At 35.8% G+C, this 22,916-nt stretch overlaps 2 pseudogenes; both read right to left on the bottom strand.

The window, feature by feature from the left end:
• Positions 1–210: 210 nt before the first annotated feature.
• Positions 211–3,319, bottom strand: LOC120145657 (annotated as a pseudogene).
• Positions 3,320–6,380: 3,061 nt separating this feature from the next.
• Positions 6,381–18,470, bottom strand: LOC120145656 (annotated as a pseudogene).
• Positions 18,471–22,916: the final 4,446 nt, after the last annotated feature.

Raw genomic sequence — 22,916 nt, 5'->3', positions numbered from 1 at the left:
AAAATTAATAATGATATTGTCGTGTTCATCCCATATTTTTAAGATGCACCAAACCGAATAAACCATCGACAGAAAACCAATAAAGGATGAAGCTGCTGCATATGCAAAATTTGAAGGGGGAAAAATGGAAGATTATTTTGATTGGCATATCAAACCAAGCCACAAAACAAAGGTTTCAGCTTTGTCACTTGTAACAACAGAGGAATGGAATCAGGAGGACCTCTCTTTACTTTTACCTTCCATGGATGTGGTTTTACCTCCATCTTCACAAGCACCTGGCCTGGTGATACAAAGCCATGTTCTCGACGTCTCCTCGTTGCTGTCACATACAATGGGGACATGCCATGATCCTTTCTCGGATTCCTGAAGCATTACAATGGGGACATGCCATGATCCTTTATATTCCCGATTGAAAATACAAGAAGCTAATACGCATGCTGCTCGGCAATGGCCGAAAATCACAGCATCCCAGCAATGCGAAAATACAACCGAAAATACCAATGAATACCTGAATGAAAGTAGAGTATGTGGGTGGCATCTGAAGTTTCAGGGTTCCTCTCGGGAACGTATATCTAACCTGAAAATGAAGCGCAAGTCAAAAGCGGGATTGATTCATTTAACACAACTCACAAACAAATACGACCCTTTCCTTATGAATAAGGTGGCATTTCTGTTGCGAAAACGTTGATGCGGGAAAACAAAACAATAATGTAAACTGTAAATTATAAAAATAAGAAAGGAAAAAAATAGGAACCATATAGTCATGTGTCAATTAGGTTTCTAAACAGCTCAAACCTGGTGCCTTTCTTTCCATTTGAGAAAGACGCTGCTTCCTATGAGTTCAAAAATGTGATCTCGCATTTCGTCATTTGTCACAAGCAGACATCTAAGTTTTATAGCGGCGTAAAGCCAACCTGTGGATGGAAGAACCATTTATCACAGTCAAAGCAACATCAATTAACCTTTGAAAAACAGAATAATCCTTGCATAACCAACGGAACAAATGGACTCCAAGTAAAATGAGCCAAAGTTTTTTCCAACGTCCATACCAGTCATCATTGGAACCAATAGGAGTTGTATAAAGATCACCATTAGCCATCCACTCATCAACCAGCCTTCTAGAGGTAGGATTTTCCAAGAGGGCTCGAACACGTTTATAATGCAGGATGACAAGTGGCCATTTATTCCCACATCTAGTATACATTTCTTTTATGACAGCATCAAGCTGTTCTATTGCAATTTTTACAAAAAATGAACAACAATTAGTAACACAATTGAGAGACAGAAGATGAGGACTATATATGAAAAGTAGACAAGCCATCTGGTGGATGTACAACCTGAGCAACACTTAATCCACCCCCTGCAAAATTTTGTTGGTAGAGACCAATATTTGCCCCATCCACTATGGCTTCATAATTGGCATTTTTTTCTAACCAAGCCTTTAATGACATACATAGATGAATGAGCAAACAGAAACAAAAAACAGTAAGAATTAGGCAAAATGGAATCCTGTGATATCAAGATATAATTTTACTGTAAAATTATTCCTCATTGAAATATAAGCTATAGGTTCACATCCTTTGTACCAGACTGATTATAACGGATTTATTTTTTTACCTCTATATTAATAAGCAAGGAAAGAAACATGTCACAATGATGAATGGGAAACTAAGCAACAATGGAAATTGAAAAGAAAAAAAGAAGATGATAAACCTAATTGAATTAGGGCTGATGAAAAGGGTTCTGGGGTTTTTCTAGCAACAAATTCTATTAAAGTCCGTAACGATAGATAATAACTTTCCTAATAGCATTAGCATAGTATTTACAATAGAATTGTCACTAACAGTGCTATTTAGTTGGAACTCTTACTAAGAGTCCTATGCTAATCACATATCTATCTAAAAGAACACAAAAGATGCACTTAAGAAAATAAACTAACCTAAAAACTAATGACCAGAAGCTGATCCCAATAGTCAACTAAGTAAATTAAACTTGGATGCTCCTGCATCATGCAACATGCATAAAGGTCTGCCAGCAAGAGACTTGACAACATGATTAGTTTCGGCAAGTTTTCCTACAGGTAACTGTCGAAAGCAAATTCCTAACGGTGCTCTAAATAAAATCAAAACAGTCATTGGAAACTAACATAGTCCAATTAAATTTTAGTCATTGAAAATATTGGTCCCAACTTCTAACTTAACTACAAGCTAAACATTAAACCTTTATAACTAGCAAATTAATCGAAATAAATCCCAAGAGTTTCAAACCTACAGTAAATGTCTACACCTAGTAACCAAAAAACCTGTTTTTGAGGATTCTTTCATTTAATGTTCAATCAAACATACCAAAATAATAAAAATACAAATACAAAAAGAAAAAGAACATTGCACGATCTAACTGCAAATGTTCCTCACCTGAAACCTCCTAAAGTTAGCCTTAACCTCCCTCTCCAAAGCAAAGCCTGCAACTGAAAGTGCAAACTTCTCTGTCTCCACATCATCAATATCAACACAACCCAACTGCTCTCCACAGGAACAACATCTACCATTCGGCTCGACATTCCCTCTCCTCACACCCTTGCCTTCCCCAATCCACCCCAACCCATGCCACCCACCACCGTCCTCGAAATCGCTTGTTTCACCAAACCCACATCGAATTTCGCTCCCTTGGAACCCACATCGCTCGCATTACAGAAAAACCAATCCTCCAAAACCTTCCGTGCTTCCTCACTGACCCACCTCACGCTCCTCCTCAACTTATGCAAATAACCGTAAACCCTCTCCCTCTCCCCGTATCCGCACTTAGTTTCAATAAAGCAGTGATTTGAGGTTCCTCCAAGCTCAATCCCATCTTATTTATATCCTCCTCAACTTCATAAGCCTTCTCGGCTTCCAACTTCTGGCAAAAACAAAACAATGCAGGCTCGTAAGTACGAAGCCGTGGCTTATCCTGATAATCACCCAGCTTTTTAACCATTTCAAAAGCGTAATCCCCATCACCTTTCGCAGCGGCTAAACGGGCAACGGAGGTGATAGAAGCTTCGTTGGGAATGATATCTAAAGCCACCATATGGTCAAAAACTCGAAGCCCATATTGTAAAGCGTGATCTTTGGAGTCGGGGTCGGTTGCAAAAGTGGCGCAGAGGTACAGCAGTGTTGAAATGGTTTTGGTTGAGGCGAAACTTGCTGGAAATGGCAGACTCGTAAAGGGAAATTGCTGCTTTGAAGTCTTTGGATCTTGAGCAAGAATTGAGTTGGTATGCGAATCTAGCTTCTGGGTTTTTCGGGGTTCTCCTTTTCTTGGATGAGGAGGAAGCCATGGATAGTGCCTTCCCTGATGTAAAACCCTAAAATCTTCCAAATTCTGAAACCGAAAACCCTGCCTTCTACTTTGATTGATGGAGATTCTTGAAGTTGCCGTTAAGTATTTATAAGTTAGAGCTTAGAATGTCAATAGAATCAGTTAACAGTTGTAATTTTGTTATTAGATAGTTACACTTCAGTTAGTTTGTTAGCACTTTTTCTTTATTAAAGTTTGTTAGCACTTGGTAGGTGTTAATGGGTTATATAAGTTTCCTAAAACGGTAAAATTGGTCAATGTGGAATTGATAAATTTTAATAAAAAATATTTTTTATTCAAAATATTCACTCAATAAATTTTAATAAAAAAATTATATTTTATTAGAACTAGTTACATCAATGTGACGAGTTTTTCTGTACGGCAGCATTTTTTGTATATCTCAAATTATTCTGAAGATGGTCTAAAGGGCTAAATTTTTTAAAAAGAAACTCGAACAATTTGATTCGAATTTTATAAATTTAATTCAAAAAAATTAAAATCAAATTTAAATAATTAAATATAACTCATCAATTCAAATAACTCAATTTTTTTAATACACTCGAATATACTAAATACTTTCCCCTAATCACCAAAGGATGGTCTTTCTCCTCTTCATTCACTGCTGCCGTTCATCAACTTTTCAACAGCTTTCAAGTAATTTACATTGGGCTTTTTACTTTAGGTTCCTTATTATTGTGCTTATATTGAGCTTTCAAGTTTCCACAAAATAATTATTGTTGAAATTTAAGACTTGAATTTTAAAATAAGATCAAGATCTTGAGTTTTAAGACTGTGAATAGGATATGACGAGTCAAATATATGTGTCAGAAACGAGGAGTGTCTTCTAATCTCTGGGTCGGGCCTAAAAACTATGGGGCAATCAAGTAAACATTTTCTAGAAACAAACGTTCTCTGAAAACACAAAAGCGAACCTCATCTGGTTCATTGGGTTGTAGTTCGACTACGGATGAAGGCCGCAAAGTCCTCTGAAGATCATATAACACTTCTGGGGATGGTTTTGTCCCCACAGTAGAAACCGATATCCTCAAGCAAGCAAGGTTAACCAGGAAAGTAGGGGAAGCGGTGGATTTAAAATTTTGGGAAGATAAAGAAGAAGTTATTCAACATTTAGCTCGTATTAAGGAGGGAGTAGGGCATTAGCTTTGAGTTTGGTTTCCTTATCCTAAAAATAAACAAAGGTGTGTTTTTTTCCTACATGGAGCTATCTCCTAGAAAATCCCACCATGTGCAGACTGGACTGGGTATTGATGTCACCAGAAATTCTTCTTTGGATCCCGGGGTTAAGCCTTGTGGCTCTTTCAAAGTTAATTTCAGGTCATAATCCACTAGTGGTCTGTGTTGATGACTTTAAATCTGATCTACAGATGTTTAAGTTTTTTAACCATCGAATGGATGTTCAGAAGTCAAACAGTATGATGTTGGAGATCCTTAAAAAGTCGCAGGGTAATAACAAAGCGCCCCGGCCTACTAATTTTAACATGGAATTCCTTGAGAAATATTAGAATGAAGTTAAATCGGATATCATGAAAGTGCTCAGAGAGTTCTGGGAGAGCAAGGAGTGGGATCACAATCTGAATATCGCCCAATTAGTCTTGTTGGTTGCATCTACAAAGTCCACGCAAATAGATTGACTCAAGCAAGGATGCCCACTGTCCCCTCTTCTATTCAATATTGCCGCTGAGGGACTGAGCTCAATTATCTTTAAAGTGGTATCCCTTGGTTTCTTTGATGAAGTTTCTATAGGCAATGAAAGCTTGAAGCTATCACATCTCTAATTTGTGGACGATTTTATTCTTTTCTGTGGAGATGACCTTTCCCAAATACAAAATATCAAGTGTCTGCTCCGTTGCTTTGAGCTTACATCAAGATTAAAGTTGAATCTAAAGAAGTCGGTGTTCTTCGTAGTAAATGTGGAAGATTCGGTGGTGCTTTCTTGGTCAAGATTACTTAATTGCTTAAAGGGTAATCTGCCGAAGTCTTACCTGGGGATCCTGCTAGTACATCCTCGGAAGTCGACTACCCTTTGAAGGACTGCCTAAGATGGTTGTTATCATCTTCAGGCCATTTCGAAACAAAGGATGTTATAAAGCTCAGTGGCGGTGATCAAATCCAGTGCGCTTCGGGGAAAGATTTATGGTCAGGTTTGGTTCCATAATATTGAACTCTTTGCATGGAAAGTACTTATAACAAGGTCCCTACAAAGGTTGAATTAACCAAAAGGGGCACTTCCCTGTCGAAGAACTTACGTGTATCTATTAGAGAATCATGTACCAAATTGACACAACCAAACTTCTTTTATAAATGGTTGTACTATAATGATTGCTGTTGGATGTATTACAATCTATTTAGAAGGTATGCACAACCAAGATAATATTTGTGTCCTACGTAATTAGATTCATATCTTAGGCTCTATGAGCGAATGTGATTATAAATTATAGTTATACTCAAATAAGATATAGATATCATACTCATTTATCTATTATATCCATTTAGGAGTCCGAATAAGTGTTGTTCACAGTAGATACTCCGAAAAATATTTTTGGATCCGTCTTTGACGATGAGATCGCAGGAACGCTGAACCTGAAACTCATTTCCAGAAGCGAAATAATACTCTAGTTGCATTAGATAACTACAAAATGCGTTTCATAAGATAAATCCCTGCTGTTCCTGCATACTCATCAAGTTCGTTTTCAGACCAGAGTAATGGCCTCGTGATAAATAGTATCGGAATTAACCTCTGCTCCGTTTAACTCCATGTCGAGCACCACAATAGGTTGAATAGATCGGACCGGATATCGCAGATGCACAACGAAATGAAATGAAAAGCTATATTATATAGAAGGATATATGCAGTATATAGTTACATATTTCGTTGACAGATGCTACCATAAATCATGACAACTGCATTTACCGTCTCTGAAGTGTGAAAGGTGCAACTGTCCTTGACAACCAATTCTCGATCTACAAAAATCGACATGAACTTGCACGAAGAATGACAACGACCGCACATCCTGATGCTCTTAGTCACCCTCACTGGCATTCCGTGGGGTAACGATAATGCCGAACATCACCAGGACCTTGTCGTGCATTCGATTCGCAAAGCGGTCATTTGGATCAAGTTCTAATAGCTTCTCCAAGGCAAATCTTGCCATGTCCATATTGCCCATAACACGGGCAGATGAAAGAAGTGTGTTCCAAATCTTTGTGCCATTTTACCCAGAACAACCTCATCGATGAAGTTCTCAACTCCTCTTGCATTCCGGCTCGCTAAAAGCTTCGACAATGCAAGAATAATGCTCTTCTGATTGCTCAACTCCATAAACCACTTCCATGGACATTAAAAGGCTATGCACCTCATCTACTAGACCCATTCGGCCACATGCCTTCAAGATTGATTTTACGTGCTTGAGTCCACTAATTTATTCCTCCTCCTCATATCATTAAATAAAGCCAGAGCTTCAGATGGATGTCCATGCTCCACTTTTGCAGAGATGATCGACGTCCAAGACGAAGAACTCTTCTCGGGCATCAATTCGAACACCGAATTAGCCTCCGCAATTTCTCCACATTCGGAATACATCTGAATGAGACCGTTTCCAGACCTCTTTTGGTCATGTAAGCCTGAGCTTGCATCCCCATATGCAAATGCACCGGGCTATTACATGATCTGAAAATATCACAAACAGTGATCGGTTCAATATAACCAGAGCACGACTGAATCCTCCTGAGAAGTCTGTGAATCATTTCATGGTCGTTTTACTTGAGGCAGGCCTGTATCAATAAATTCCATGAGATCTCAGCATCTGAAATCGAAGAACATATCTTGAGTGCTTGATGCTGATCCGATAATTCCGAGTAAAGATTAATGAGCATGTTAACTACAGAAAGATTTGATTCATAACAAGCTTTGAGTATCTTGCAAGTAATCTCTTCCCTTTCTAAGATCACCTAAAGCCACACTAGCTAGAATAACAGATGTTAAGGTGAACTCATTTGCTTCAATACCATTAAGCTGCATTTTCTGGAAACATGTAAGTGCTTCCACAAACCAACCATTCCATGAAAGTCCAGAGATCAGAGCTGACCATGTTATGTGACGCCAGACAGAATAGTGATTATCCTGTAGGCTAGCTCCGACAGACGATTCACAAGAGAAAATTCGCCCAAAAACCAGAGAAAAAAAGTCTCTAGGGTTTAATAAAATATTATAAAATCAATAACTGTCAAAAGCAGTCCACAAGCCGGACTGTTAGCTAAAAAAATCGTCTTTATTCGAATTTTGCCAAAATAGCAAAAATCGTATTTATTCGAATTTTGCCAAAATAGCAAAATCCCGAAAATCACTAAATTGAAATTCGAATAAAAATAAGCAATCTCCCAAAAATCCGGTCTAAATCGGATTTAAATTGACTTCCTACTTAACAATCGAAATATTACCATAAATAGTAAAAAATAACTAAATCTAGTGATTCGGAGGGGAAAACGGCAGAATTTGAGGTTGAAAAAAAGGCCACATGGAGCGTAGCTCAATGTGGAGAGCGTGCGCGTCGAAAAGAGCTTTCCGGATTGGGGTCTTATGCGCGATTCTGACACCTGTAGCCAAAGTTATGGCCAAAAGACTGAAACATACTCAAAACGACCCCAATAAGGAACATGTCACAATCAATTCCCGCCTTTGCGCTGATCTGCCAACTCATGGTATCTCAGCGCCATCAACGTGCAATCTGACAGCTCAGCATCATCTGTCTCAGATCCCCCTGCATCATTATGGTTCCCGGATCTTCTACTCTTTCGAAAACCCTTAAAGCTGCCTCTGGCATCCCACATTTGGAATACATATCAATCAAAGCACTTGTAACATATGGATTGGAATGAAAATCTAGTTTTCTGGCCAAGGAGTGGAATACTTTCCCTGCGTCAAGATTCAATAACAGAGAGCACCATTTTAGCATGCTTGCTATAATAATATTCTCATTGGATTCACCTCTTTCTAAGCCAACATACACCTTCAAAGGAACCTTTTCCACTGTTCCGAGCTCTCGTGCTCGATGCACTCGATATACATATCCAAAAGAGCACATTACATAGTTATCGATACTAAGCAGTCCTAACTATATATCCATGAACCTGCCTACCATAGTCCATCTCGCGTAAACTCGAAATTGCCTTGAGAATACCTGTAATGGTGAAATCATCACAATAACAGACTTGATGCATTAAAACTCGAAATTCCTAAGAGCTTCAAAGTAATGAAAATTATGTACATAACCCATGATCAATGTGTTCCATGAAACTAAATCTTTCTCAGACAGATGGTCGAAAACTCGTCTTAATCCTTTCAAATTCTTACTTTTTGCATAAAAATCCATTAAACTATTGTCCAGAAACAAACAACAGCCTTCCCCAAATCCTTTCTTGATCATCAAACCATGTAGTTGACTTCCCAAATTCAACTGCTCCAAATTGGAACATGCCTTGATAACTACTGAAAACACAAAAGCATCCAACTCTATTCAATTAGAAACCATATCGAGGAAAAGATTCAAACCCTCTTTTTCAAGCCCATTTTTCACGTAAGCACTTAACATGGAACTCCAAGCAACCAAAACAGCATCCTCCAAAAGGCCACAACTAGAGTACATATTTGTAACACCCCAATTTAGGGGCTAAATTTAAGAAATTATAAATTGGTGGATTTAATTGGTATTTTGAAAGAAACGGTGGATTAAATTGTAAGATTTCAAAGTTGGCAGACCGTTTTAATAAGTACATGAAATTCAGTGGCTAAACCCATGATTTAACTATGTTTTTTATATGTTGAATTATAAATCCCTATGCGCAGGTTCAGCTGAGATTTTCTCAGTTTTCCCTCTCCGATCAACCAACTTTCAACTTCGATCTACTCGCCGTTCGACCTCCGATCGACGAACTGAAACCACCATCGTGTTCGTTGTCAACCGAGGAACAAAACCCCTCAAACCTTTCGTCGTGAATCGTCACCGTTCGTCGTTAATTTCAGTCGGAAGTACTGTCGGTAATAACTTGATTTTAGTTGGTTTTTCATCAATTCACGACGATCGGGTTATCCGTTTACGACACCTCCCGCACTATCGTGTTCCTTGCATCGTTCCGAGTCTGCCGGTGTCATCCTTGGTCTCCGTCGACGGCGGAGCGTGAGGAGGTAAAGCGGTCAAAGTTTCCGATTTGGTGAAATCGAGCTCTCCGCCGTTCAAAAATTTGAACCGAGCTTTGTAAGTATCTCGAAATCACTCAAAATAATTTTTAGAAATTTTTCTGTGAATTTTACGCTGCCGGAACAGTACCCACGCGACGCCATTGCGCGTGGGGATGGTCCAAATGACCGGTTTGACCGGTTTTGGAGCAAATTTGACAGGTTTGACAAGTCATAACCCGACCCGACCCGTTGACCGGCGTTGACCACTGTTGACCAAAACTTTGACTGGCTTTGACCGGGCATTAAACGACCTTTGACTTTGACCGAGTATACCTATCCTGACATTTTTCGACGTTCCAAATCCGATTCCGCAGTCCGTTTTTCGAAATTCAAACCCGAAGGCCTCGAAATTGCCGGTCAAACCCGTTGACTTTGATTTTGACCAAAAATTCCAAATTTCTGAAAAGTCATATTTTATGCTTTCGACGTCCTGAACCCGAAGTCCGTTTCGCCAAATTCGAACCCGATAAGTTGTTTTTCACTAATTTATCACCCGATTCGATCCGTTTATCGCAATTAAGCTCCGTTTATGATATAATTTATGTTGATATGTATCTGAGGAATTATTTGAAATTGAATTGAAGATCAAAGGCGTTCGAATGGAATTTTTATGGTCGATCAGTGTTGCACGGGAAATCGAGATAATACTTTATTACCTCTTTATGTTTTATGGAACATGTGAATATTGGTAAATGCATTATTAAGATAATGTTGGTCTCATTTGTGTTGTTAATTAGTTTCTACACTCGATCTGAATACGATAAAAGGGTTCAGTAATTGATTATGGTTCAGATGATTTTTATAAGAAAATGAGGGATTATTAGAATTAAATTACAAGTTCTGTGCTTAGTGATAAAGAAATCAACATGGATTTGTAACTTATAGTTTATTTCATCAAAGATTAAATGTTAAAGGTATTTGGATGGGAAATTATGATAATACTCTGGTAAGGTAAAATTACGAAAATACCCTTAAGTTGTAAGATGTCAAGAATTGTCTCTGGAAGTTGATTAATAACTCTGAAAGGATATATTGATATGATAAAACTACATACGTGTTTAAGAAATGCTAGGTTTTGCTTACGAAATACGGATAACCGATTTTTAAACCCTAGAGGGTTTGTGCAAGATTTTAGAATTCTATTAAGGAATAATTTCAAGATAAGAGAATGTTCAGGAAAGCAATTGATCATAGGATCTCTAAATTATAATTATTTTCGTTAAGAGCTAATATTGAAGTTATATGGTTAAGAAATTACGGAAATGCCATTGAGAGGTAAAATAGTCTGAGTTGACCCTGAATGAGAAAGTACTTTGAGGATTTGTACTTAACTCGATTAAGTACGAATTTAATTGTTAAGATCCTGTCTTCGTAAAGAAAAATTCTTGATATTTCGTTTGTAAAATTTGAGAATGCACTTGACCCGGAAATATTCGAGTAATGAGTAAATACCTGAAGAATAATTTATCGGGGGTATTCTGCTGTCAGAATTGTTCGAAAGGACTTAAATAAATGATAAGATTGAATTTAATAGTAAGATCGGATGGAAGAAAATGATTAAAATACATTGAATATGTAAAATGACCAAAATACCCTTGTAATGGAAATGACTCAAGAATATCACCAAGCTCAGGAATGATTGGATATCCTCGAGATCTGAAATGAATAGAATAAAACTGAATACCAAAATTACCAAAATACCCTTATGGCCTATATTAAGTAAATGTCTTGGAGTAATTAAGGAATCTAAATAAGCATAGGTATTGGACTACCTTTAAAAGTTATGGAACACAACTTAAGTGAGCCGATCAACCTTAATGATATGTCAGTACCTGAACGACATAAATATTACTTGAATGCGTGTTCGCCTACTCAAGTTTAGCTCAATGATAATTTTGGAAGTATTCAGCTCAGCTCAACTCTAGCTCGTATTCAGTAGTAAGAATTTGATATTTGTTAGACAAATCAACCACGAAGACCAAATTGAATTGAACGAAAGTACAATATGTATCCGAAATTCATAAACGTCTGGATTACCCTAGAAAACCCTAAAGTAACTAGAATAGACATGACTGCTAAATGATCTAGGTAACTTCAATGATTGAGGAAGTAGTAAGTGATTTGGATAAGTCTGGAAACTCTGATGAGTTTACATAGTGTATAATTACAATGGGTTATGATCAAATTAATCAAGTACGTCAGCATTACATGATATTGTGGAAGCGTGGAAATGAAATTAAGAACATTGGAATATTTGTTAGTCTCCTTAAGATCTGTTCAGTGATGACTCAGAAGATTATCTATGGATAATAATATTTGGTATTAAAGAGTAAATACCATGGAAGGTTAATGAATTGAGAAGTTGATAAGTATTGTTTCTGAGAGCTATTCATTTGGAGTTGTTCGATAAATTGATTAATCGACATAGATTATAAATGTCCTGAACCTTCATTTCTTCCTTACCAGCTCAAGTCATATTCTGAATAATTGATGATTTTTTCAGTTATTGAACTCTTCCAATAGTGATTCTGAATTCCGATAATCTATTGGTATACTGAAGATCTGTGTTTTTCTGTTTGATAAGATTATCCAGTACCTCTGAATAATATCTGTAAACTCTGGTGTGTTCCCTAATTATATAAATATTTTATCTGATTTCCGACTTGAATTCTGTTCTGATACATTACCTAAATTATGTTCTGATTTCTGATCTGGATTCTGTTCTGATATCTGATCTGAATTCTGTTTTGATTTCTGATATCTCTGTTTACCGACGGAGAAATGTTTTATCTGGGGGTTTATTGTTGGAGGAAGATTATCTGCAGGCTTCTCGGCTGTGTGCTCAGGGCCTTACTGGTTGTGCGGGGTGTATGGTTCCGACTTGAATTCTGTTATGATACATTATATGAATTCTGTTCTGATTTCTGATCTGGATTCTGTTCTGATATCTGATCTGAATTCTGTTTTGATTTCTGATATCTCCGTTTACCGACGTAATGTTTTAACTGGGGGTTTATTGTTGGAGGAAGATTATCTGCAGCCTTCTCGGCTGTGTGCTCAGGGCCTTACTGGTTGTGCGGGGTGTATGGTTCCAGGGAACCTACACAAACAGATTGTGAAAGGATGGGGGTGTATATATATATATGTTTTAAAATAAAAATCTATATCTTTTTACTGGTTTTATAGGAACACACTAGATAACATATTCTGATCTCCTGAATTCAGTCATCCGAAATATTTCCATCTGAACTGAAAGCTCATTGTCTGTTACCACTTCAAATATCAATAGGATCTCTGCTCAGCATAAAAATCTGTAAATGTTCAGAAATAATAAGGATATGTATGTTTATCTGTATCTGCACGTTCTTCAGCATCATCTGGTAGTTCTGTATTACCGAGCTTTCCAAAGCTCACTATATTACTCACATTTTTAGGTTAAAAGAATTGTACAAGTGCATCTATCGACTTCAGTAAGGGAGTTCTTCCGGCGTTGTTAAAGAGTATGGTACATGTGATTAGGGGGCATGTAATTGTATTTTTATTTATATACGAGTCTGGAAATCTGTTTTATTTTTAAATAGCGACAACTGATTTTATTAGTTTACATGTACTGAAAAAAAAAGTTTTAAATTTTCCGTTATTTTTACAATAGGTCGCTCCAGTGGCCCAAATGTGACACCCCGGATCGGATCTGGTTACCTGCATCGCTTTGGAGGGTTACATTTAGTGGTATCAGATGGTTTGAGTCAAAATTTTCAAGTTAGACCGGCTGGTCGAATGTCAAAATATGTCTGATCAGTACATGCCCCTAGACTACAATCGTACCTCTCTGAGCTGGATCTCCAGGGCTGAGTCCCTATCTGTAACGAGTAAACCAAAGTTTCTATCCGTTAAGGCTATACTTGCTCAAAAAGGAATACCAATAACACCTGTCTAAACGCTGTAAAGTACCTCACGAGCCATATGAGAGTTAATTATCCGATAAATGTTGTCCCGACTCCAGAAATGAAATTTGGCTATGCTACTGCTCTATGAGCCTATTCTCATGAAAAAGACTGAATTGATTACTCAAGGAAATTTTCGTTCGGATTCTTTTATTGAAATGATGAAAAGTTATGATAAGAATGTATACTCAGCTGGTTAAGGATTAGTGGAGGATCCTTACTTTTGTAAAAGCTACTTAAAGATATGAGATAACTGATGGAAGTTTTATTTCTGCAATTTTGTGATATGAGTGAATTTCGAGGACGAAATTCTTTTAAGGAGGGGAGAATTGTAACACCCTAATTTAGGGGCTAAATTTAAGAAATTATATATTGGTGGATTTAATTGGTATTTTGAAAGAAACGGTGGATTAAATTTTAAGATTTCAAAGTTGGCAGACCGTTTTAAGAAGTACATGAAATTCAGTGGCTAAACCCATGATTTAACCATTTTTTATATGTTGAATTATAAATCCCCCGTGCGCAGGTTCAGCTCAGATTTTCTCAGTTTTCCCTCTCCGATCAACCAACTTTCAACTCTGATCTACTCACCGTCCGATCTCCGATCGATGAGCCGAAACCACCATCGTGTTCGTTGTCAACCGAGGAACAAAACCCCTCAAACTTTTCGTCGTGAATCGTCACCGTTCTTCGTTAATTTCAGTCGAAAGTATTGTTGGTAATAACTCGATTTTAGTTGGTTTTTCATCGATTCATGATGACCGGGTCATCCGTTTACGACACCTCCCGCACCATCGTGTTCCTTGCATCGTTTCGAGTCTGCCGGTGTCATCCTTGGTCTCCGTCAACTGCGGCGCGTGAGGAGGTTAAGCGGTCAAAGTTTCTGATTCGGTGAAATCGAGCTCTCTGCCGTTCAAAAATTTGAACCGAGCTTTGTAAGTATCTCGAAATCGCTAAAAATAATTTTTAGGAATTTTTCTGTGAATTTTACGCTGCCGGAACAGTACCCACGCGTCGCCACTGCGCGTGGGGATGGTCCAAATGATCAGTTTGACCGGTTTTGGAGCAAATTTGACCAGTTTGACCGGTCACAACCCGACCCAACCCGTTGACCTGACCCGACTTGTTGATCATTGACCCGTTGACCGTTGACCACTGTTGACCAAAACTTTGACTGGCTTTGACTGGGCATTAAACGACCTTTGACTTTGACCGAGTATACCTATCCTGACATTTTTCGATGTTCCAAATCTGATTCCGCAGTCCGTTTTTCGAAATTCAAACCCGAAGGCCTCGAAATTACCGGTCAAACCCGTTGACTTTGATTTTGACCGACAATTTCAAATTTCTGAAAAGTCATTTTTTATGCTTTCGACGTCCTGAATCCGAATCCGAAGTCCGTTTCGCCAAATTCGAACCCAGTAAGCTGTTTTTCACTAATTTATCACCTGGTTCGATCCGTTTATCGCAATTAAGCTCCGTTTCTGATATAATTTATGTTGATATATATCTGAGGATTTATTGGAAGTTGAATTGAAGATCAAAGAAGTTCGAATGGAATTTTTATGGTCGTTCAGTGTTGCACAGAAATCGAGGTAATACTTTACTACCTCTTTATGTTTTATGGAATATGTGAATATTGGTAAATGCATGATTAAGATAATGTTGGTCTCATTTGTGTAGTTAATTAGTTTCTACACTCGATCTGAATACGATAAAAGGGTTCAGTAATTGATTATGGTTCAGATGATTTTTATAAGAAAATGAGGGATTGTTATAATTAAATTACAAGTTATGTGCTTAGTGATAAAGAAATCAACATGGATTTGTAACTTATAGTTTATTTCATCAAATGTTAAATCTTAAAGGTATTTGGATGGGAAATTATGATAATACTCTAGTAAGGTAAAATTATGAAAATACCCTTAAGTTGTAAGATGTCAAGAATTGTCCCTGGAAGTTGATTAATAACTCTGAAAGGATATATTGATATGATAAAACTACATACGTGTTTAAGAAATGCTAGGTTTTGCTTACGAAATACGGATAACCGATTTTTAAACCCTATAGGGTTTGTGCAAGATTTTAGAATTCTATTAAGGAATCATTTCAAGATAAGAGAATGTTCGGGAAAGCAATTGATCATAGGATCTCTAAATTATAATTATTTTCGTTAAGAGCTAATATTGAAATTATATGGTTAAGAAATTACGAAAATGCCCTTGAGAGGTAAAATAGTATGAGTTGACCCTGAATGAGAAAGTACTTTGAGGATTTGTACTTAACTCGATTAAGTACGAATTTAATTGTTAAGATCCTGTCTTCGTACAGAAAAATTCATGATATTCCGTTTGTAAAATTTGAGATTGCACTTGACCCAGAAATATTCGAGTAATGAGTAAATACCTGAAGAATAATTTATCGGGGGTATTCTGCTGTCAGAATTGTTCGAAAGGACTGAAATAAATGATAAGATTGAATTTAATAGTAAGATCGGATGGAAGAAAATGATTAAAATACATTGAATCTGTAAAATGACCAAAATACCCCTGTAATGGAAATGACTCAAGAATATCACCAAGCTCATGAATGATTGGATATCCTCGAGCTCTGAAATGAATAGAATAAAACTGAACACCAAAATTACCAAAATACCCTTATGGCCTATATTAAGTAAATGTCTTGGATTAATTAAGGAATCCAAATAAGCATAGGTATTGGACTACCTTTAAAAGTTATGGAACACAACTTAAGTGAGCCGATCAACCTTAATGATATGTCAGTACCTGAACGACATAGATATTACTTGAATGTGTGTTCGTCTACTCAAGTTTAGCTCAATGATAATTTTGGGAGTATTCAGCTCAGCTCAACTCTAGCTCGTATTCAGTAGTGAGAATTTGGTATTTGTTAGACAAATCAACCACGAAGACCAAATTGAATTGAACGGAAGTACAGTATGTATCCGAAATTCATAAACATCTGGATTACCCTAGAAAACCCTAAAGTAACTAGAATGGACATGACTGCTAAATGAACTAGGTAACTTCAATGATTGAGGATTTAGTAAGTGATTTGGATAAGTCTGGAAACTCTGATGAGTTTACATAGTGTATAATTACAATGAGTTATGATCAAATTAATCAAGTACGTCAGCATTACATGATATTGTGGAAGCGTGGAAATGAAATTAAGAACATTGGAATATTTGTTAGTCTCCTTAAGATCTGTTCAGTGATGACTCAGAAGATGATCTATGGATAATAATATTTGGTATTAAAGAGTAAATACCATAGAAGGTTAATGAATTGACAAGTTGATAAGTATTATTTCTGAGAGCTATTCATTTGGAGTTGTTCGATAAATTGATTAATCGACATAGATTGTAAATGTCCTGAACCTTCATTTCTTCCTTACCAGCTCAAGTCATATTCTGAATAATTGATGATTTTTTCAGTTATTGAACTCTTCCAATAGTGATTCTGAATTCCGATATTCTATTGGTATACTGAAGATCTGTGTTTTTCTGTTTGATAAGATTATCCAGTACCTCTGAATAATATCTGTAAACTCTGGTGTGTTCCCTAATTATATAAAATATTTTATCTGATTTCCGACTTGAATTCTGTTCTGATACATTACCTGAATTATGTTCTGATTTCTAATCTGGATTCTGTTCTGATATCTGATCTGAAATCTGTTTTGATTTCTGATATCTCCGTTTACCGACGGAGAAATGTTTTATCTGGGGGGTTTATTGTTGGAGGAAGATTATCTGCAGGCTTCTCGGCTGTGTGCTCAGGGCCTTACTGGTTGTGCGGGGTGTATGGTTCCGGGGAACCTACACAAACAGATTGTGAAAGGATGGGGGTGTATATATATATATGTTTTAAAATAAAAATCTGTATCTTTTTACTGGTTTATGGGAACACACTAGATAACATATTCTGATCTCCTAAATTCAGTCATCCGAAATATTTTCATTTAAACTGAAAGCTCATTGTCTGTTACCACTTGAAATATCAGTAGGATCTCTGCTCAGCATAAAAATCTGTAAATGTTCGGAAATAATAAGGATATGTATGTTTATCTGTATCTGCACATTCTTCAGCATCATCTGGTAGTTCTGTATTACCGAGCTTTCCAAATCTCACTCTATTACTCACATTTTCAGGTTAAAAGAATTGTATCAGTGCATCTATCGACTTCAGTAAGGGAGTTCTTCCGGCGTTGTTACAGAGTATGGTACATGTGATTAGGGGGCATGTAATTGTATTTTGATTTATATACAAGTCTGGAAATCTGTTTTATTTTTAAATAGCGACAACTGATTTTATTAGTTTACATGTACTGAAAAAAAAAGTTTTAAATTTTCTGCTATTTTTACAGTGGGTCGCTCCGGTGGCCCAAATACACCCCGGATCGAATTTGGTTACCCACGTCGGTATGGGGATTACAATATTCACCAAAGAATTCTGCAAAAACCCATCAAGAAAAGCCTCTCCTTTCTTCAAAACTTGGCCATGGACCCCTCTGCCAAACTCTAGTTCCCTCGTTTCCCCACAACTTCTCAACACAACCGCGTAAACATACGAGTCAGGGCGCACCGTTTTATCAGCAGACAACATGTCTTTAAACAATGCCAAGGCTTCCTTACCAGGACCATGCTTGGCATAACCCGACATCAGGATAGTCCAAGATATCAGAGTTCTTTCAGGCATTGACTCAAACAGACCACGCGCTTTCTTCATGAAACCGGCATTTGCATAGAGCTGAAGGTACAGATTGAAGTAAAAAAGGGCTGGTTTTGGATTAACGTGGGGTTTAAGCAAATGGGTTGGCTTTAGTTGTTTTAAACTGTGACTTGTAATGCAATTGAACTGAGGAAAAAGGGTTGCCCTGGGAGTTGTAATGGAAGAGCATGTTAGCATGGAGATTTCTTGGGGCAATTAGAATTCCTTCTTCTTCTTTTAAGTTGCAATGTGCTACCAAAATGAGTCGCAGGCAAAGTTTTTCTTCTTTTCTTTTTTTCCGTGAAAATTTGGAAGTAAAGAGTGCCGAAGCAGTGAAGAAGAGGGAAATTTTGGATGGATGGCGGTCTTTCATTCCATGGATGGATAAGAGATTAACTGATTTTTGTTCCTTCATTTTATTCTGCACATGCAGTCCACTGCTGTTGGCTAGAGAAGAAAATAAAGCATGGATTATTTATTTCCATGGGATATTTTGTACATGTGATTTTAATCAATTATTTATATTTTAATAAAATGTTTTTATAATATTCACGTTTTGATAGAATATTTGATGTAATATTAATATATACACTTTTCAGATATTTTAATATAATATTTTGATAAAATATTTTATTATTATAATACTTAGGTTCACATTATTAGTAGCAACACAAATAATAAAAAAATGGCATATAATTTTTTCCACTACATCTGAAATATTATGTGAAAAACATAAATAAAATTAGAAAAAGTAATAAAGATTTTAGAGTTTAAAAAGTAGAGTTATAGAAATTTAAAATTAGGGTTTTATGAACTTATTTTTGTTTTATAAAATAAGAAAATTTAGACTTTATTTTAAAAAATTATGAATTTTATTCTTAAAAAATTAAAGATTAAATCACGTATTAAACATTGATTGAGTGATTAATTTTTAACAAACACTTTTAACAGTCACTAATGTCTATGTATCTAAAATTAGATTTAATATAGAAATAAATGCTTAAACTATATCCAAAATTAATTTTAAGTATATAACGTTTTCTTCGTTATTCTTTTAAGTGTCTATATCATTTTGTTAAAACATCATTAAAAATCAATCAACCAATTAATTTTTAATGTGTGACCCAGTTTTTAATTTCTTTCAATTTTAAAAAAAATAAAATTTATAAAATTTCAAAAAAAACCTCTATCTTTTTTCTATTTTTTAGAAACACCCAAAAAAATCATAAATCTTCTAGATACCCTTAATTCTTTAATCCAAAGCTCATTATCGTTGTCCATCATCATCGTTGATGAACACCTACCTACCTACCTACCTACTGTAAATGATTCCCATTATCGATCATCCCTTTTCATTGTGTTTTGATACTAAACTCATGTGATCACAAATCTCTCGTGCATGAACTAGGGAACGATTTGGGGATTTTCGCATGAACAGCTACATGAATTAGAGTATTATTATTTTTTTAAATAGCTCTTTTTAAAATATATATATATATGTTATTATTTTTTAAAATAATATTTTATTTAAAAATATAAACATGATGATCAGATAACGATTTTTTAACGATTATTACAATGTAGGTACTTAAAATTACAACAAAAAAATAATTTGATATCTACTTTGAAAGAGAAATTCTTTAGGTATCTAAAGCTAACTTTAAGTATAATTTGAACACTAATTTTTATATTAAACCTTAAAATAATAACGAATAAAATGTAAACATTTATTTAATAAAAATCATTAAATATTTAAATTTATTTTTAAAAAAATTAAACACTTACTTTTGCAATGGAAAAACTACTTGGATACCATCCAACTTTGAGCGTTGATCATTCAAACGACCAGCAAAATAGGTTTGTAGCGTTGTCATTTGCAGTTTACCTATGCCTGCAAGATTTGTGCCTCTTCAACACAGTTCACCTTCGGTAAGTAGTTTATTTTCCTGATTCTATGAAAAATGTATTAGTTTATCCAAAAGAGAAGGAAACATCAAAGTTAAAGTCGAAAACGAGCCGATCAAGTTTTATCTTCTGAAAAGAATTAGTAGTAATAATTAGTGATTTGAATTTTTTGATAGGGGTCGTACAAGACATGTAGATGACCTTGTGAGAAAATTAGGACCTACCCTACCAAAGCTTTATTTTCCATGACGCTCCTTGATGTGTGTATTGTTTCTGAAATATGCTGCGTCTTCCCTTGTCTTTTCTTCTTGCACTTACCCCATATCATATATGATTGGTACTGAAGAGGCTTGTTGGTAAGTGTAGAATATAGGTAGTTATATTTGTTGGAGTTGTCGAGGTAGGTAGGTAGTTATAAGTATCTGATCTTGCAAATGTATATATTGCACAGTGTAATTTGTGGAATGATCAATGAGAATGAAGTATTTTTTTCTAAAGGTTTTTCTACATGGTATCAGTTAGCTAGGCCCGTTTTTCTCTCTAAGCTCATTTCAGACGTCTATAGGTTTTCGGGATGAGCTGATGTTCCATTGATATTTCTTCGAGTAAAAGACATAAATATTTCAGTTCAGAGGAAATATTCATAGGACCAAGTTCAGGAGACCATAATAGGATGTCTAGTGTGTTCCAACCAAAACCAATGAAAAGGTACATAACTTTTTAAAATAGTAACAATTAAAACATATTTTTAAAACCATAATAAAACCCTCCAACCGTTCTCTTTATGTAGTTTCCTCAGAACTGCATCCATAAGGACTTACCCTAAGCACACAGCAAAGGAGCCTACCTAAGGAAATATCTTGGGCCTATGGGCCTACCCAAGGGTCTCCTTAGGTCCGTAAGGAATTACTAGTTTGATCAGAGCCGAACCTCCATACTCTAGCCTACCTAGATAATGTCCCAATAAAACAGTTCATGTAGGAACCATTAGATTCCATGATCCATAAATCAGGAACGATTATTATTTTTCAGTGAAAACAGGAAACCAAATAACACATTTCATTAACCATAGTTCATAAACCAATAGATTACATAATCCATAAATCAGGAACGATTATATTTTTCCAGTGAAAACAAGACACCAGATAACACATTTTAGGTAACCATAGTTCATAAACTTGTAGATCAGTAAATTAGTAAATCATAAACTTTGGTAAAACATATTTTCAAAATAGATAAAACAATCATGTAGTGCATGAGGAACACACTAGAGGATCTAGTTATTTTCCGGAGGTACTTAGCAATTATCTAGTGGGGGAAACACGAAACTTCTGCAAACTGATTAAATTTCGGAAACGAAACCCTATATAAATGGGTTTGATAGCTAACAGATTCATCAATCATTCGAATATTTTTCGAAGGCAATTGATCGCTACCAGGAAGGAAAAACATATAACTTCTGTAGATTGGATGAAATTCATATTCGAGGTCCCTGTAAAAAGGACTTGTTCATTAACATATCTAAACAACCTTACGAAATTGACGTTTCAAAAATTCATTTAAGATTCGAGTGTATTAAAAAGGTACTCAGGAACCTTTACATCAGAATTTTTTGAAGACCTAGAGATTATATGAGTGTTTTCATTATTCAGGAAAATAGGGTATTTCGAACATTTTAATTTATGATGGTTTCTTAGTAACTTAAACCAATAAGGATAAAACGATAGTTTACATTATTCTGAACTTATATCGCATTATCATGACTTCAAGTCAAATCGTACTAATTGATCAATACCCTGTAAAACTTGTCAAGTAGTAAAAATTAGTGATTTGAATTTTTTGATAGGGGTCGTACAAGACATGTAGATGACCTTGTGAGAAAATTAGGACCTACCCTACCAAAGCTTTATTTTCCATGACGCTCTTTTATGTGTGTATTGTTTCTGAAATATGCTGCGTCTTCCCTTGTCTTTTCTTCTTGCACTTACCCTATATCATATATGATTGATATTGATGAGGCTTATTGGTAAGTTAGTGTAAAGGAAATTGAATTAAGGATGACTGTAAATTTGAATCTCAACTGCCTTTTTTCTTTGTAGGTTTGTTGGTAAAAGTTCTTATATTCCGGTTTCCATTCCTTAGCTATAATTCGACTCGGTTGTAGTCCTGCATTTAAACAATGTTGAGGACCCTTCATGTATTGTATTAATTGATGAATTATTGGAGCAGTGATGGTGTCAGTGAAGGCCAGTTTTATCAAGTTCTACTTTATAAGCTAGATGCAATCTGTAAGGTGAACGAACTATCAAGATTCATGGATGAACATCACTAGTTGCTCTAATGAGGTTGCTTTTGTTTTTTCCAGGCAGTGTTGATTCAAAAATCTGTCACCGAAAATAATTCGACTTTTATCATTGCAGCCATGCTGGTACTCAGGTTCAACATTAACATTATTCATTCCTTTTAATCTCGAGAATCATTCGTGTTTATTTATTTAAATTTACAATTAATCTTACTGCAGACTACCACGTTCTTTAGGATGAAAATAATTTTACAGTAGATGGAATACTATCCTTAACAAACAACCTTTGTTATACATATGCAAGGCGGTCTCGGTTGGCAAGTGTAGAAAATAGGTATTTATATTTGTTGGAGTTGTCAAGGTAGGTAGGTAGATAGTATCTGATCTTGCAAATGAATATATATTGCACAGTGTAATTTGTGGAATGATCGATGAGA

Source organism: Hibiscus syriacus, unplaced genomic scaffold, assembly GCF_006381635.1.
Source record: "Hibiscus syriacus cultivar Baekdansim isolate YM2019G1 unplaced genomic scaffold, ASM638163v2 tig00110893_pilon, whole genome shotgun sequence".
NCBI lineage: Eukaryota > Viridiplantae > Streptophyta > Magnoliopsida > Malvales > Malvaceae > Hibiscus > Hibiscus syriacus.
Note: the sequence above shows the minus strand (reverse complement) of the source record. Positions and strands in the feature narration are given on the sequence as shown.